The sequence below is a fragment of the Pinus tabuliformis genome, chromosome J (genome assembly GCF_031772625.1).
Source record: "Pinus tabuliformis cultivar Carrire ecotype Pingquan chromosome J, CPIR1, whole genome shotgun sequence".
In the NCBI taxonomy this organism is placed as follows: Eukaryota; Viridiplantae; Streptophyta; class Pinopsida; order Pinales; family Pinaceae; genus Pinus; species Pinus tabuliformis.
The window spans coordinates 543,301,977-543,322,341 of record NC_142295.1 but is presented as its reverse complement, the minus strand read 5'-3'; positions in this window follow the sequence as shown (position 1 = coordinate 543,322,341).

Sequence of the window (20,365 nt, the reverse complement as noted above, 5' to 3'; positions counted from 1 at the left end):
TTGGAGGGTGTTGATTGCACTGTCAATAATACACTTTATAATAAAGTATTATTATTTAGAATTTTAAATTTTATAATAAAAATTTCATTCATATACAATATTTTCTAAACTAATAACAATTGATGTAATTAAATCATTTTTTGTATCCAAAAAAATATATGGACACCACCATAAAAGGTTATTTTAGTGGTAACAAACATATGTTTCCATATTAGTGTGTAGTATACTTTTTAATATCCTCCAATGTTTGATCCCAAAGCTTTATTCAATTTCAATAAGATGAATTTATAAGTCTCCATGGGATCTTAAGCCTCCATGTTCATATTTGTATTTATAATATTAAGTTAATAGTTAACTTAGATTCATTTTAAGAAATGTATTTTAACAAGGGTTGAATGGCAGGGTAGTCCCCGCCACCCAAGTTTAGAAAAAAGATATTACTTATTAGCCTAAAACAAGTTATTACAAAAGCATTTAATTCAATTTTACGTGTGGATTTATATAAATTCAATATTTATGACTTTATCTTAATGATTTTGTGTAGTTTATTTACAAAGAACTAGATGAACTTGAACCATGAGTGATATAAGATCTCCTCATAAGATTATTATGATAGCCTAGTGAAGCATGCAACTCAAATCTTTGCACCTAGATCCATGTAGAGTATTATGCAAAAATGATTACTTTATTGTGTCATTCAAAGGTTTAGTTGCATATTTTTTCTTACATTCCACTTATATTTCTTGCAAATTAAAAACTAAAAAATCAATTATATTTCTTATGATTTAAGACTTTGGTATCAACTATGCTACTATGTTACCTATGCTTCCATGATATGCAGTTTCTATTACATTAGATATAGAGAATTTGGCTTAGCTTCATCAAATGATAAAAGAGTTTGTATTTCTTTTATAATTATTTTCATGTTTAATAAATTATTACCTACATTTTGTAGATTCTTGAAAGTATATGGGATTAATAAAATTAAGATGATGGTGAAGGTGGGTGAAACAAAAGATTGATTAAAAATAGGAACATGTTTTACAAATAATTATTTTCCTATTTAATAAATTATTACCTACATTACTATGTTCATCTTGTCGACATTTCGAATCCCAAAGGGGATCCATCATCAGGACAGAAAATGAGTGATAGATTGAGAGAAGAATTTACCGACCAAAACAGATAAATAAATACCTAATGAATAATAAATTAAAATAGAAGCCAACTAATTCATAAAACTAAAATATATATACTATTTTATTTTTATTTTTATTTTTAAGCCTAATATGATTTACTGTATTTTTATATAGATTTATATAAAATAAATAATAAATCTAATTAATTTTTATTGAAATAACAAATAAATTAAATATAAGTTTAATACATTAAAAACCTAACTAATGTGGTAATAAATAATTTGATTTAGATTTATACATTAATTTTAATTTCATTTATAAATTAATTTTATTTAATATATATAACTTACTATCACTAAAAATTAATAATTTATTTATTAATTAGTTACTTAATTTATTTATTTTTTAATTAATTTTAATAATTAATTACCTATATTTAACTTAAATTAATATTAATAATTATTTGTTATTTATTAATAATAATCATTTATTTATTTATTCGTAACAAATAAATGGTTATTATATCAAATAAATTATTATCAATAATCATTCTTTCAACTATTAATAACTAACTAATTAATTAATTGATTAATTAAGAAAAATTCTAGTACAGTGGATGAACTAGATGAACATAGTACTGTTGATGATCCGAGCCATATTTTTCAAAAAAATGACCACAGAAGCTTAAAGTCTAATATTACCTACATTTTGTAGATTCTTGAAAGTATATGAGATTAATAAAATTAAGATGATCATGGTGAAGGTGGGTTATTTTAGATAACAATTACACACTTGGAAACCACTAAGCTTAGCTAAGCATCTAGGAAACAATTCAACAATAACCTATAAATAATTTTCCATAAAACCTTTGTAGAGTCTATATGCTACTATAAGAAATCAAAATTTCATTTTATAGACCAATCATATTTTAAAAAAATGTTTTTTTTATCCACGAAGTTGGCTAAAACATTTATTAGTCTCTTACTTAAAACGAATAAGATGTGTAATTCTTTCCATATTTAAATATCACAAATTATAAATCCTTTTTAAAATTTTACACTATTAAAAAAAATATGCTCTAAGAAATATAATACCTCTAAACTGAATCTAAATGTGTTATGTAAATTTTTGAAATATTTTTCCTTTCGAAACCTTGTTCATAAAATTTCTTACTCTTCTAATATTTTATTTCGATCAACTAAATGGTATAAAAAATTTCTTCTCCATAAAAAATATCTCTTTATATGTTAAATATCTCTTCATAAACCAACTACTTCAATTTTTTATTTTATTTAACCCCATTCAAAATATGCTTAAATTATTCAGTCTTTCGACATCCTTTTCACTTTCAAAACTTTTTGCATTAAATATCTCATTCTTCTATTTTTTATTTCCATAAACTAAATGGTATAAAAGTTTTCCTTTCCATAAAATATCTCTTTATAAGTTAAATATATCTTTATATATCAATGACTTCAATTTTTATTTCATTGAACCTCATTCAAAATATGCTTAAATTATTCATAAATTAATTGAAATTGTCTATTCAAGTTGCATAGATTTATAACGTTGCTACTAAATATTAGAATCAAGTTCTGTGAAAGAATCTTCAAACTAAAATTCTCATGAAGTAAATCATTGGTTGTTTAAACAACCATTAGTGAAAAATATATAAATATAATTGAGTGATTCTATCACTTTAGTTTTTTTTTTTTTTTTTTTAAATATGATAGTAAAGTTTTCATCGACTAAATTGTGATTTTTTCTTATAATTAAAATACGTTTTTCTTGAACCACTTCGATTATAAACTTTTAATTGCAACTAATGGTTGTTAAAATTAAGTGAAACATATAACAAATCATAATATTATATATGTAGATGTTATATATATATATATATATATATATATATATATATATATATATATATATATATATATATATATATATATATATATATATATATATATATATATATATATATATATATATATATATATATGGTCCATTTAATGAGGATTTCTTAAAATGGTAAGTCTGAGTTCTATAGTGTGAGCCCAACAAAGACCCAAGCTCATGACGAACAGTTGTTGACTGACTTTGAAAAATCGCTCTCGTGCCTTCGCTGAGCTTCGCTCCCTCTATTTTTCCTCCCTGATGGTCCCTCCGGAATCTGCTCCAGAGGGGATTCGCCTCACTCTTTTGGATCCTCCTAATGTTGATCATTCTGCATCATCTTTCTCCTCCCTCATTACTTCGTTGGGGCCTCCTCGTTTCCTCCCCACTATTTCAAATTTTATGAAAAAACTCGATGAAATTCCTAAAATAGAGTTGCCTCCAACCCTTCCTCGCAAAGTTTCTCTCTCCTTGGTTGAGCATGGATTGGTTGGTCAGTTCACTGGCCTCTAGCCTTCCCCAAAGACAATCCAAAAATGTGTTGAAAGAAATTGGGCAATGGATAATACCCAAGGACAAATCTCCATTCAATTTTGTGGCAAGGAATTTTTCACATTTTACTTTGAATCTAAAGAAGACCGAGATCTGATCTTAAGAAATGGCCCATACTTCGTGGATACAAGGGGTCTATACCTGAATACATGGACCCCTAATTTTGATCCTGAGCTTGATGTATCTAATGCAGTTCCAGTTTGGGTTCACCTTCCCCATCTTCCTCTTCATTGTTGGGGAGACGAATCAGTTAAGGATATAGGAAATTCCTTTGGGAAATACATAGACAAAAGTGAGCCAAGGGAAAAATTTCACACTTGTGCTAGAATCTGCATCGAATTCAACTTGGGCAAGGGATTACTGGTAACAGTGAAGATAAAATTTGACAACTGGACTCACATACAACAGCTGGACTACGAACAACTCCCCTTCAAATGAAAGGATGTCATGAATACGGTAATTTTGAAAATAAATGCCCGAAAAGAGTGGTTGAAGAATCTACAAAAGCTTAGGGACCACAATGGGAAATAGCCAAATGAATAAAAAACAAAAACAAAAACAAAAAACAAAAAAACAAAACAAAACAAAAAACAAAAACAAAAAAAAACAAAAACGAAAACAAACAAACAAACAAACAAAACAAACAAACGGATAAAAACAAAACAAAACAAACAAACAAACAAAACAAAACAAAACAAAAAAACAAAAAACAAAAACAGGAAATAAATCATCAAAGCATGTATCATCCTCCATACATGGCCCCTCACCTCCTGAAGCTCCTTCTTCTCCCCCTTCCCCCCCCTCCCTCTCTTTCCTCTGATCCTCCTTTCCCCCCCTCCTCCAACCCTTTCTCTACTTTAGGCCCTCTCGAAGATGGGGATTTACCCTCTCCTTCCTCTCCCTCCCCTCCCCTCCTTCCTTCCCATGAACCCCCTCTCCATTTTACCCCTCTCCCCTCCCCTTCATCCCCCTACCCCCCTCTAAGTCCCCAATCTCCCTCCATTGGTAGAATACTCACCATAAACAAAGCAAAAGAAACTCATGCACTCCTTGAGAACTGTGAAAAACCAAGAAGAAAATCAAACAAGGAAATTCAGGATGAAGCTGCTCAAAAGGACATGGCATTGGGAACGTAACAACCTATGGAAACATATATATACAGAGGAACAAGAATGAAATACAATCAAGAACTAGCAATGAAAGGTAAGGGACCATCCTGCCCATCGCAGAATAAATAATGAAGTTGGTCTCTTGGAATAGTAGAGGGCTCGATCACTTTTCCAAAATCAATGCATTAAATGATATATAATGAAGATTGAATGCCCTGACCTTTTACTACTTCATGAGACCAAACTACTTGAGAAGAAATCAATTTAGTCATTGACAACATAAAAAACTTTGAAGGAATAGCAATAAGCTCTAGAGGTTCTTCAGGCAGAATAAATACCATGTGGAATCAAAACCACTGGGAAATTTGCAATTCAAATAAGGAGAAACACTAGATTAGAATAGAAATGAGAAACAAAAACTCAGGGAAAATCATAGTAATATTAAATATTTATGCTCCCACTCACTATAGAGATAAGGAGGCATGTTGGCAATCTCTGGAAGAACATCTTTATGAAGAAGAGAATCAAAACATGATAGTTGCAAGGGACCTCAGTTTGATTCTAAATGCAAAGGAAAAACGAGGGGGATCCTTTTTGGTTGACCCAAGTAGAGAAAGATTGGAAAAGATAATTGAGAACCAAAACTTAATGGATTTAGTACCTAAAAATAGAATCTTTACATGGACCAATCGTAGAATAGGGTTGGGTAATATCAAGGAACGATTAGACAGATTTCTAGTCAATCTCAAACTCATTTCATACTTTGCCCCTGTCTCCTCAAAAATTCTATCCTCCGTTGCATCAGATCACAATCCCATCTCCCTCACTTTTGACTCATGCTCCATCTTGGGGCCTCTCCCTTTCTGATATAATCCCCTTTGGTATGATTTGGAAGATTCTAGGAAATCGATGGAAACAACTTGGAAAACATGCATCAGTGGATCGCCCTTGTATGTTTGGGAATCCAAATTGAAAATAACAAGATCTACTCTCAAAAATTAGGCCAAAATCTATTATACGTAGCCCACACAAAAGAAAATGGAATTGCAATCTGAGCTGGAGAAAATTCAAACAAACATGGACAATGGATAAGAAACTAGAGAAATGAAAATTAAGGAAAAGGAGCTCTGTTGGGAAATATACCAATCCAATTGGAGAGAAGAGGAAAGTTGGAGGATAAAGTCAAGAAACCTATTTATTTAGGCAGGTGACAAGAACACAACCTTCTTCCATAACCAAACAAAAGCAGGAAAAATAGGGAATCATATTGATACAATAAAAGTGAATGGAAACAGAGAAGTCAAAGATCAAGAAGAAATTAAGGAGATTCTTTTCAACACTTCAAAAGACTCCTCTCACCAGAGTAATAGCCCAATAGTTATGAGAAATTTCTAAGGCATATTCCAAAACTAGTGACTGAAAGTGCAAATGAAACCCTTACAAAATCAGTAGAGGAAGAGGAACTAATTCAAGCAATCTGGAGCCTCCATCCAGATAAAGCTCTTGGGTCAGATGGATTCTCCATCTCTTTCTTTAGATCTTTCTGGGATCTCATTAAGAAATACCTTCTAAAAATGTTCCATTAGGTTCAAAGGAAAAAAAAAAAAAGTGGGAGGAAATACCAACACAACTTATCTTGCTCGTATTCCCAAAGATTCAAGACCTACCTCCTTTGGTCGTTTTAGGCCCATATCATTGTGCAACTCCTCTTACAAAATAATCACCAAAGTAATGGCCAATCGCCTCAAACTCCTTCTTCCCTAGCTAATTTTTTAAAATCAGAGTGGCTTTGTTCCCAATCTACAAAATTTTGACAACATTCTCCTAGTCCAAGAAGCCATCCACTCAAGCCAAACTAGAAAAGAGAAAGGATTTATTTTTAAATTAGACTTTCCTAACGCCTTTGACAGTGTTAGACACCTCTTTCTTCTAGTAGTCCACAACAAATTTGGATTTGCAAACAAATTCATCGACCTCATAAAACTTTGCATCCACAGGCCTTGGAATGCTACTTTAATCAATGGGAGACCTTGTATTTTTTTCCAAAGCACCAAAGGGCTCAAGCAAGGCTACCCAATTTATCCTTTTCTTTTCATTCTGATGGCAGAGTATTTTAGCAAAAATTTGGAAAATTGCATACAAAAGGGACTTATAACAAGGATTTATTTCAGCAGAGGAACAAAAAATATGAACCATTCACAATTTTTTGAATGTACACTTCTCATGGGAGGAGAATCTTGCATTGTATCCAGAAGATTTAAAATAATTCTGGATCAATTTATGGAATTATCAAGAGGCTCCATCAACAAGCTCAAGATTTGTATCTATCGTTGGAATTCCCCCATCAGATTCCTTCGGAGTATCTCACATATTTTTTTCATTCCTCTCAAGATGAATTGGAAACACTTTAAATATTTGGGAATGTCAATCTCAAATGGCTCATTGAAAGTTGAGATTTGGGAAGATGCATTAGAAAAATTGAACAGAAAAATAAAGAAATGGGGTACGCAATGGCTTAACCTAGATGGGAGAACCATCTTGATCAAGTATGTACCTTTTTCTCTCCCCTTATATCAATTTTCCATTCTCCAAGCTCCATTCAGGGTTCAAAAACAAATTGGGATAATCACTAGAATTTTTTTTGGGCAGGGAGTAAAAAATGAGACAAAAAAGTTTAGTCTCATAAATTGGAAACAAGTCACATCAACCTATGAAAAAGGAGGAATAAGGCATCCCGGCCTAATGAATCTTTCTTTAGGAGCTAAAACAATTTGGAGACTCCTCTCTAGTGATGCCTCTTGGTGGAAGCATGTTCTAGAATAAAAATACATTAATGCCCCTCGCCACCATCTCCTTTCTATTCAAATCCCCAATAGACCTTTCTCTCATATATGGAAATTTTGCAAAAAATATGTTTCCTTTATCATAGATAATACATCTAGAGTCCCTGGAGGATGCAAGGACATTAATATATGGAATGCTATTATTATGGGTAATGCCTCACTTTCCTCCTTTCCAGAAATCAAAAGCATTCTCTAGCGGCTTCAAAACTTGGGCATCACAACTCTGGATCAAATCTCCTCCTGGAATCGACAAGACAACCCTTGGTACTGTTGGAAGATCCTTGTTGTCCCCCTCAATCTTCATCATCAAAAAAATATTCTGCTAAGTTTACTTAAGGGGTCATGTCCTATTAGTTTTGAGCCGAAAGATGGCTTTGAATGGAATCCATCATGAAGAGAATATACAGTTAAAACTGGATACGCCAAGATGTGAGAAGATAATCAGTAATCTCCCACTTGGCCCCTTTGGAGAATAGTCTAAAAAGTTGAATCTCTTCCTAAAATAAAACTCTTCATGTGGACAATGTTGAAAGGTAATATACTCACTACGGACAACCTCAGAAGAAGAGGCATTAAGGGACCCTCTCTTTTCCCTTTTTTTCTTTGGCTGAAGAAAAAATCCAACATATCTTCTTATCATGCTCTTTTTCAAGAAATTGTTGGTGTGAGATAAGTATTCCTCTTCTCACTCAAATTAATCCCAGCCTCAAAATTTCATATTTTATCGCCAACTAGAAACCCTCTTACACTCATACTTTCAAAAGCAAAGGCTTTCTAAAGTGCTTCTAGCCAAACCTTCCAGCATTTTTATGTTGGCACTTATGGCTGGCATGGAACAAAATCATCTTTCAAAATAAAAAGCCTGACAGCAGGAAGATCATGGCTAAAGATTGGAGTTTGATCAAAAAATCTATTCTTTCAAAGGGTAACAACAAAATGGATCTCAAATCTCTATAAATTGAAGAGAAACAGTGGCTAGGCTTCACAATAGACCGAATCCCTTTATATCCCCCTATACAAAAAAAAATCAACCATGTTAGATGGAAGATTCACCTCAAAATCGGGACTTCAAAGACTGGATTGACTCCCAACTGAGGTCTTTTTTTTTTTTTTTTTTTTTTTTTTTTTTTTTTATGGGGCCTCAAAATCAATTCTTGTTTGTGCTGGAGTCAAGGGTATCATCATTGATTTTAGCGGAATTGAAATCTCTTCCTTTGAGTGGGGCTTAGGTCAAGCCTCAAAAAATAGAGTCGAGGCTTATGGCCTTATGTTGTGAGTTCAAATTCTAAGGGAGCTCAAAATCACAAATCCAATAATAATTGGTGATTCTTCTATCCTTATTCAGCAAATGATTAAAAATATGATCCCCTCCAATGCAAGCCTCGGTCAAGCAATTTCCATAATTCGAAATCACACAAGGAATCTAGGTGAGATGTCCTATTATCATGTATTAAGGGATAACAATGGATGAGCTGATGAGATGGAAAATAATGTGTGTCTCAGACATCAAGAAGAATAAAGATTCAATAGAAAATTATTAGTCAGACACATTCCATGAATCTTTGTTATTTCCCCCATCCTAATCTGCTCAATGTTTATATCTAATCCTCTTCTTCCAAGCTTTTATATTTTTCTCCTCAAACCCCTTTTGTCTTATTTATGTTCTCTTCATGGTCGTTAGCTTCTGGATTCACTGGATACATATGTTTCTCCTCCTGCCTTTCTTATTTCATTGTGCTTTCCTCTCTGACTTGTTGTGCTCCTCTCATCGATCCCCTTGCCTCCCTCTCCTTCCTTTCTCCCCTGTGCATTCCTCGGAGCTCTTGCTTGATCCCCCTTTATATTCCCTTTATTATGAATCTTTTGTTGCTCTAATTCTCTGCTTCCTCACTCCTCAAGAATTCCTTTCTTTTCCCCATCACTTAGCTGCCAATGAAGTGTTGGTTCAAGAGAATTCAATGTTCATGCATCGGAAGGATCGGTTCTCATTTTTCCATGGCTTCATTTTCTATTTAACAGATTAATCCAAAGATCAACACAATATCTCATAGGGAAAAAACTCAATGAGGGAGAAAATGAAAATGAACAAAATAGTATTTCTCAGTAGAGGGAGAATCGGTTGATCTATCAAGGATTATGAATCATTATTTGATTGAGTATCTTCTGCAAGCATCACAACTCAATATCAAGACATTTCCCTCCAACAAATTCTAATTTCAATTTCTGACCTTTAGTCATCAGCTATGAATTGCAAATTTTTGTTTCTCCTTAAGCAGTTTGTTAGGGACTATAATATCAATGTGGTAGGCAAATAAAGTAATATTCGGTTGTATGCAAAATGAGGAAAAAAATACTCTTAGAGATTAGTTCAGATCTTTGATAAAATTACTATGTATCAAGGCTTATGCCTTCCCTTTTTGGAATTAATATAACACAACTGACCTTGTTAAAAAAAATGAGATTTGTAATCTGCACAATATATATTCAAAAACACATTTTAAACAACGAAACTTCATGATCTCATAAAAAATTTCGACATCACATTCCAAAAAATAAAAACACAATTTAAAATATACAAAATAAAATATAACACATATACCAATAATAAAATATACAAAACTTAAAAATCTAGACTCCACCATAAAAATCTAATGACGATGCATCCATATTTACGTCATAAGGTGTTCCCTTTGAGATGAAATCCCCTCCCATGCGACTATGTCTTGTCATATGTGTTAGATCGATCGTTAGACAATCAAATAATGTTCAGTCGTTAGATCATCAGTGAAGTATGTTATAGGTAGTTTCCCTTTCTCTACTTCTAATTTTCTATGCACTCTTATTTTTCTTCTTAGATTGGAAGGGAAGCTTCCAAGGTCCCTTCCTTAGTCTAAACAACCCTTCCTTCCACTTTGCATTCAAACTTAGGCTCTGATAGAATGGACCCTTGTTGCATGGGAATTTGGATATATACATGAGGGAGAAGGGTTACAAAATTTTATGGCCTTAATATGGTTGTGCCTCCATTCGAACTCTCGCTTGCCGAAGAAACGCTCTGCAATATAGTTGCAGATTTCATCTCTAGGGTTTAAGCATTTTGTGGAATAGTATTTGTTTTAGACACCATTCCTGGCGAGTCACAAAAATGAGGATAGGAGAATTTAAACATTTCAATGTCAGGTCTGCGTGTTGAAATCTCAACTTCGTTTACTCTTTAATTTGGTAATAATTTTCTAGGGTTTTAAATTTCAAAGTTCACAACGGTTCTCCTTAATTATCCTGTAGGGTATACGAAGGATCGTGTCCACCTTCCTGCTCATACATAGGTAATATTCTTACAACCCTAACCTTTCAATTACTTATTATTAATATATTCATGTTCTTCTTAAGCTTTTACCCATCGACAGACACCCATACTAACTTAGTTTCCGTTTTTCAATCATTCACAGGTTCATTGTTCAACTAGGATTATTTTCCAATGCATGTGCTTTCTCTCATTTTGTTAGGCACTAGGTTATTTTCTCATTCCTTCTCTATCATATGCCAAAGTTCGTCATGTTGGCAGCTAGAACTTACTCCAAGTTCTTATAGAATGGCCCCTTCTTGCATGGAATGTTGGATATGTACATGGGGGAGAAGGGTAGCAAAGTTTTTTGTCCTTGAGATAGTTGTGCCTCCATTCGAACTTTCCCTTGTCGAAGAAACACTCTACAACAGAGTTTTGAATTTCATCTCTAGGGTTCAAGCATCATGTGGAATGTTATTTGTTTTAGACACCATTCTTGGAGATTCAGGGCAAGGAGGATAGTTGAATTTCAACATTTCAATGCCATGTCTACATGTTGACAATCAATTGAATTTACTCTTTAATTTGGTAATATTGCTCTAGGACTTTCAATTCCAAAGTTCACATTGGTTCTCCTCAATTACCCCATAGGGTATACGAAGGATCATCATTGCATTCTTGCCCATACACAGGTAATATTCTTGCAACCCTAACCATTTTAATTACTTATTATTATTATTATTATTATTATTTTCTTCTTAAGCTTTTACCCATCGACAAACACCCCTACTAACTTAGATTCCTTTTTTTTAATCATTCACATGTTCACTATTTAATCGAGATTGTTTTCCAGTGCACGTGCTTTCTCTCATTTTGTTGGGTACCAGGTTATTTTCTCATTCCTTCTCGGTCGTATGCCACAAATCATCCAGTTGGAAGCCATACCTTACTCCAGATTCTTGGCATGATTTACTTAACTATATAATACAATTTGATCCTCACCTCTCTCTTGACTTCACTTAAACACCTTTTCAACTTCTAACCAATAACCTTATTCCACACACACATCAATATTGGCATCATAACCTTCACAACTCATTCTTCCAGCAAGATGGAACCTTTCAAAACATGTCCATGCTTTCCTAAGCATCCCCATATCTATATACATAATAATAATAGTTGATTGAGAGTACTTGTCCACATGAATGCCCAATCCATCCATCTCCCTGAGAACAACTTATACTTCACTAACCATGTTTCTAATACAAAATGCATATAAAATAGGTTGATTTATTTCTTAATGTCTCTTACCCTCTTGTCAGTAATTTGGCATGGGTTATATGTGGGTTGTAATTGTGGACAAGTTTTTTCAAATGGAAGTAAATTTGAGATGATACTATCTTATTTCAAATAGGTTGTCCAATTTTATGCCATGTTGTATTTATTCTTGTCCTTATTGGAAACTTTTATATGGGCTCTATTTTGTTTCTGATTTTGTTGGTTTTCTTCTTCCTAAGTCTTCTATTTTAAGTGGGATTTTTTAAGGGAAAATGATAGTTTTTGTAACAACATAAAGAAAAATTCTAACAGATTTAATGCAAGAGGTCTACTTAGAATGATATCTCTCCTTCATCCCCAAAAGCTATAATTTTGGCATCTGAGCGTACAAGCTAGGAGATGAATGTTGCCTTGAGAGTTCCTAACAAGCGACATCCTTATTTTACTTTCCCTATGTATTTTTGGTCTTCTTTCATATGAGAAATGCAAACGTATGGTAATCTTTTGTAAACAAGCTTTTTGCAAAGATTTCGACAATTGAAACCATTTACTTTCTTAAATGAAACTATCTTTCTTTCATTTTAATACTTGATAGAATGTAGTTTCTTACTAGAAGGGCTCAAAGGTAAAAAGAATTCACCTTCATGGAAAGGAAATAAGGAATCAAGTTCCTCTTGTTCAGATATCATATATAGGTACAATCTAGAAATTGTCTCCAAGTTGTGTTGTTTTTATTAAGTTTTGGATTAAACTGGTGCACTTTCTCTCCTTCAATTTGAAGTTCAAAACCTTAAATCTACGTCTCAAGGGCTTGATTTAACTAGAGCATCTAATTTCCATCCTTTGACAACCTTATTTTCCTTGTTGAGTGAAAGAAGAGTGACCAACTTCACTTCCCAGTCCTAATGCACAGCCTGCAAGGGTAAGTCTTCAATCAATTAGACTTGAAACATGAAGTAGGCCCTCGAGTATTGAGTCTGCAACAATGCAAGTTGTTATGAAATATTTACTCTCCTAATTATTTAATTTAACTGTGTGTTTTGCTTGTTATTTTAAAAGGTGAATAAAGTGTCTATGAACCTATCTCCATGCATCTAGATTCTACATATCTTTAATAGCACCCATTGGAACTCATTGATGCTTTATTATTTTATTTTATTATGCATGTTTTTGATGTCTTTCCTACATAGTTTCCATAGGAAAACTAGGCTTAACACACATCTATGGTGCTTGGACCTGAGTGTTGGCTAAGATAGCAACTTTTCTTTTCCATTTGTCCATGTATCAGGAGTATGATAATTTCTTTTTATAGTATTTTTGTCATAACATGTGCCTTCAAGTTTTCACTTGCATGAAGCTTCTTAAACTTATGCAAATATGAACCTGTGATATTTTCTGCATTGATTTCCATATGCACTTGGGTGAGGGAAATGGCTTATATTGATTTCTTACATTTAGTAAGTCTAAAAAATGCTTTCAAAGAAATCCTATTGCATGGGGAAATTCATGGCTCTTATGAAGTAAGAATAGAAATGACATAGAAAATTCATAGCTCTTATGAATCAATATTAGAATTGGCACAAGTTTTCCTGCTCTAACGTGAATTTAATTGATTTCTTACATCTCTTAAGTCTAAAAATATGCATTTATAGAATATTATTATATGGAAGATTCGTGGCTCCTATGAAAGTAAGAATAAAAGCAACACAACATCTTTTGATCTAACATGAATTTGATATTTTATTTATATAAATAGGTTTTTCTATCAAAAACATTTTACACAACATGCTCTGTAGTAAAACATATCTTAATTTATGTAGGAACTCATATTCAAACAAATAACAATCAACACGATTGTAATATTTTCATGTTCCTTGATGATTATTATCATATGTGCTCACATGGTTTATCAATATTTATTTGTATGAGGAGAGAGACAAATTGCTAATTTTCATTTTTTATGTTCATGCAAGTGGAAGTCTGGATGAGGGAATGGCATGCCCTAAATATTCTTATGTTTTATGCTAAATGGCCTGGACTACTACTCTCCACTATGAGGGCACTGGATGGGGTTGGGTTTGATATTCAGCAAGTAACAATCAGTTGCTTCAATGGATTTGCACTAGATGTATTTCAAGCAGAGGTAAGAAAATAGTTAAGTCGATTATAGTGAAGGTAAAACTTGATATTTTTTAGGCTTATGTGGATTGGGGCTAACTTTTCCATTTTCTCTGGTCCTGCGGCAAGCCAAAGAAGGAGAAATTACACTTGAGGCAATAAAAGTTGTGTTGCTACACACTGCAATTTGTCATACAGCAATATAGCCTAAAGAATGTTCATGGCTACAAAATATGTATATTATGACATGAATTTTCACATTTCTCTAACCCATCTACTGTGCTTGGAAAATATCACATTAAGCTACTTGTGGGGATGGAAAGTGTTCATTGATTTCAATCTAGGAGTTGTTACGAGTAATAATGCCACATCAACAGGAGAATGTTTTGTGACTATTCCAAGTTCTAGGATGAGCATTACTTCTAATATTTTCCAATTTTGATCAGAGTTATAGAGATCTCTACTTATAATGATATCTCTCCTTCATCCTCAAAAGTTGGAAGTTTGGCATCTGAACATATAGGCTGGGAGATGAATGTTTTTTGCATCAACAATTGTTTTACCACTTACAGGTTGGTACATATATGTACAACCAAGGTATGTACATAAATGCACAACAAAAGATAAAAGATGATAATTAGAAAAGATGGTGATATTTTTGTAAACGATTTCTTTGCAAAGAGTTGGGAAGCTACAGTCATTTACTTTCTTAAATGAAAATATCGTTATTTCATTTTAACACTTGATAGAATGTATTTTCTTGTTGAAAGGACTCGAAGGTAAAGATAATTTACCTTCGCAGAAAGGAAATAAGGAATCAAGCTCCTCCTTTCTAGATATCACATACGGGTACACTCAAGATATTGTCTCCAAGATGTGTTGTTTTTATTAAGTTTTGGATTAAACTAGTGCACTTTCTCCCCTTCAATTTGAAGTTCAAAACCTTGAATCTACATCTCAGGGACATGTTTTACCTAGTGCATATTTCCATCCTTTGACACCAACAGCACCTTGTTTTCCTTGGCTAGTGAAAAAAGAGTGCCCAACCTCACTTCCCAGTCCCATTTCACAGACTGCAAGGGTAAGTCTTCAATCACTCAGACTCGAAACATCAAGTAGGCCCTCAAGTATTGAGTCTGCAACATTGCAAATTGTTATAAAATGTTTACTCTCCTAATTCTTTAATTTCACTTTGTGTTTTTATTATTGTGTTAAAAGGTGAATAAAGTGTCTATGGACTTGTCTTTGTGCATCTAGATTCTACATATCTTTAAAAGCAACCATTGGAACTTAGTGATGCTTTATTCTTTTCTTTTATTTTGCATATTGTTGATGTCTTTCATACATAATTCGCACAGGAAAACTATGCTTAACACACATCTATGGTGCTTGGACCTGAGCGTTGGCTAAGATAGCAACTTTGCTTTACCATTTGGCCATGTATCAGGAGTATGATCATTTATTTTTATAGTATTTTTGGCATAACATGTGCCTTCAAGTTTTCACTTGCATTGATTTCCAGATGCACTTGGGTGAGGAAAATGGCTTATATTAATTGCTTGCATTTAGTAATTCTAAAAATTGCTTTCAAAGAAATCCTATTGCATGTGGAAATTCATGGCTCATATGAAGTAAGAATAGAAATAACATAGCAAATCCATATCTCTTATGAATCAATATTACAATTTTCACAACTTTTCATGCTCTAACGTGAAATTAATTGATTGCTTACATCTCTTAAGTCTAAAAAAACTACATTTATAGAATCATATTGTATGAAATATTTGTGGCTCTTGTGAAAATAAGAATAAAAGAAACTCAATGACTTTTGATCTAACATGAATTTGATATTTTATTTATATAAATAGGCTTTTCTATCCAAAAAAATTACACAATGCACTCTATAGTAAAACATATCTTAATTTTTGTAGGAACTCATATTCAAACAAATAACAATCAACACAAAAAATTGTAGATCTCTAGCCTAATCTAGACCAAGACACAAGTATTGATGCCCTACTGGACAAACTCAAGTATAGAATAGAAAGAGCAGGGATGTGTATATTGAAACAAATAACATGGACACTAGGTTCTTCGAACCCCTCACAAGTACCTACAAGCTTCACTTTCTGGATGAATTCAATGACCTCTGGGCTGAGAACAGTGAACGGTATAATAATACATTGGCTCTGAGAAGTGGATTTAAAAATCCTTTCTGCAAATTTTGCATTTGATTCATTTTACAAGGGAAGAATTTAAGCCAAACAAGCAAGTGTGTTTTCTATTATGAGTAGGATATGTAGCATTATGCCTAATTTCACTTTTATTTTTGTTATTGACCTCTGAGAAGTGTTTCGTTCAGCATATATTACTTCCAAGTAGATTCACAAATGATGTTAGTCTTGAAAAAGTATTTGGAAGAACAACTCTAGAAGTTTGAATAAGTTTTAGTTCAAAGTAATAATACAAATAAATGGTAAAGCTAAATTTATTTATTACTTTTTGTTAGAGGAAGTAATTTATGTTGCAAAGTAAACAGTTCAGAGTAGCCAACATCTAGATCACATAACATATCACATCTTCTTCATCTATACTATTCTTCGATATGCTACGCTTTATGGTGTCTCCTTTGCAACATGTGGTGCAATTGCTAGTTAAGAAAAACTATTATATTATCTGGTCCACATCAATACACATTTGCCACTAGATCAACCACTCCGCTATTATCATTGTTTAGAATATTCTACTCCATTATCACATTTTATTTTAAAACAAAACGACACCTCCAAATGGTTGTACAAAATACACAGTTATCTTCATAGTACAGTGTTTGAATAGTATTCTCTGTATACGAAATTTAAATTATTTTCCACTTCATATAAAAGGAATAATTTATTTTAACTTATCAATATTAAAAAACTAAAATGAAATTAATTTTTCAAATTGAAATGTAATCCTTTATTTTTCCTGTTATCCCTATTTGTTTGTAAATTTAAAAATATTTTGAATATAAAGTTTGACTTCATAGGTTATCGAGAAGATTTCTAAAATATTTGGAAACAATCAAATTTCACTTGAGTCATTAATAATTTAATTATGAAATTTTTATTTTTAACATCCATGAGAACTTCACTATGAAATTTTATTTCTACACATTTTTGTTCATTTTAAAATGACGCAAAATGTCAATCCAACTACTATAAAACCAGTTAAACTGGACTGCAAAGCCATATAAAGTTGAATTCTAAATTTCGGAGCCTCATAAACTAAACTGCAAATCCGTGTAGACATTTTCTTCATTATCAAGAAGCAGGTTGACATTATTAAGATGAACATATTTCAATTCAATACAACAGAGGTATCATCTTCACACCATCTTCATTGGAATAAATATGGCCAAATTAAATACCACCCGAGTTATTTCTTCTAAGAGGACGGAAACGTACGTGGGGTTGGACCATAGGGATCTGTATTTGCTCTAAATCCTTATAATCCACATTGAATGTGAAACCTTCCACTGCAAACGTCATTGGACTAGCTGTATTCTGAAATACCTACTCATTTTCAGCAACTTCCTCAGATTCTGCAAATCACTGCAGAGTAACTAATAACCACAAAAATCAACTAGTTTTCTTTATCATATTGTTAGGCTAATTTATAGACTCCACATCATTAATTTACTACCTAATACTTCCGAGATAATTTTCATCCCTTATTGAATTGCATTCCCTCTGCACTAAGAAAAGAAGAATTAATAAGTTTTGTATAAAGCAATGAATCAGTTTTTTTTAAGCTCCTCTTCGAGACTTTTCTTATGGTCATGTGATTTTGTTAATTCGTTACCTTCTATTGGTTGACAACTGAGCAAAACTGGGTGGAAATAATCATTAGAGTAATGATAGTGATGGAAGTTGCATAAATATTTTTCTATTAAGATATTTTATTTATTTGATTCTTTAACATGTAGATTTCTAAATAATAAAGATATGTTAACTCAAGACAACCATATTAACGTTATGTTATGTTCATATTTATAATTAGTCAATACAAAGAGTTAAAGAGTTAACTTCAAGTATTTATTTACTTCAAATATGTATCATTATTTGAGCTTATATGGTCATTATATTATTAGTTAGTTATTAGTCCCTGTCATGGCACTATAGCAATCGATTTGCCTATTGACCACTGTTACTTTAGCATTGACCAATCCAAATTATGATATTTAACTTTGAAAAGTAAATATTTATTTTTGGATATTATTGTAAATTTTATTTTTCAAACATTTGATTGGACCATAACTTTGAAGGTCTTATTGCAGCCTTTGTGCCATGTGATAATTGCCTCCGAAGTTTTTTGTCATAATTTATGGATGTAATTGCAATATTTATGTCATGACTTTTAGATATTTGTGCAATGATTTTTTAATGTTAATCTTCATAATTAAAATCCTTGAAAATAGTTCATACTCACATAAATAACCTATTAGAATCATGTGAGCATTTCTTTCCTAATTTTGTTAAAATAGTTTTATTTGTTTATAGTTACTATTTTTTAGGATCTCCTAGACTTTTGTTTCCTAAATTTCTTATATATATATATATATATATATATATATATATATAGCTTTATATAATAAATAATTGTTATGATAATATAGCGATTATAGGTGGTGCCTGCATGGTGGTATTAAGCATTCATTTTTTCTGGACTAACTATTATTTTGCCTTTGACCAAAAATTTATGTCGTTTATCCATAGTTTCACATTGGGAATTCATTTTTTGTTATTTATTATTATTATTTAAATTTATTTATTTATTTGTGAGATGATTTCTTGAGGTCTTATTATGGGTTGTTTAGTAACGTCCATTTCTATTAGTTACTAATTTTTTGTTTTTTGTTTTATTTCCTTTTTTTTAATTTTTGATTTTTTTATTTCTATTTATAGTTTTTTCTCCATATTTTCAATTTAAGATGACAAAAAAATTCCAATAATTTTTTTTAGTTTTATTACTTTCTATGGTTTTTTTTTAAGGCCACAAATTTTAAAGAGTAAAAAATAATTAAAAAATTTAATAATTCCCAATATTTTTTTTGTCATTTTCTATTTTCAATTCCGATTACATTAATAATAAAATAAATTCTTGTTTACACATAGATTTTATAATTAATAACTATTATGATAATTGGTTATTAGTTTTTAGAATTTGTGGGCATTTCTTTCCTAATTTTACTAAGAAAGTTTTATTGATGTATAGTTACTAACTTTTAGGATCTCGTGAGCATTCTTTTCATAACTTTGTTGAATTTGTTCTTTTTTATGATATCTCGCTCCAAGTACATCAAAAATTCAAGAAATTGATCTTATAACAAGAAATTGAATTCAAGAATTCAAGAAATTAATCTTCTTGAATTCAAAAAAAAAAAAAAAAAAAAAATTCCTTTCGTGTGTGTGTGTCGCAGGTCCAAGGATTTGAAACATTGAAGTTCCATATTTTGTTTCAAGTAGTTGGATAGTGCTCGACATTTATTGGGAGGTTAGTCTTCAATTTCTCATATGTTTCAATTGGTTTGTTAAAGTTGTTTTATCTTCTTTCCTCGAAGATTGGTCTAAATTACCATGCAAAAAGTTAATGTGTGAGTTTTGTTAAAGTGGTTTAATCTTCTACAATTTATTCTTGGTTTTATTCAAAGTCACTGTGTCAAATTCAGCACATTTACTAAATCACAAATCATAGACAAATGTATCATATTTAGAAAAAAATTGAAAAGGACTAATGTTATATTTTATTTATTTTAATATTTAATTTTTTTATAATTTTTTATCTTATTTTGACAATACAAAATATTTTAGGAGCTAAGTATTTTGATTAGCAACTAAGTGTTTTGATATCTATCTATAGTTACTACTGATTTAATTTATATAATTGTGCTAGTTATAATTTAGTTGTTAAATTAATAGTAAAATAATTGTTATTACAAATCGTTCATAAATATTAATTAACTTGTCTTTACAATTCAATTTAATACTAAATCACAAATTATAGATCATCTCAACTCAATTTTGTTTTGCAAAAGAAAGAGACTTCATTTGAGAGATAAAAAAAAAAGTTGTGTTTCATATTCCCATGCCTTCACTGCCACAA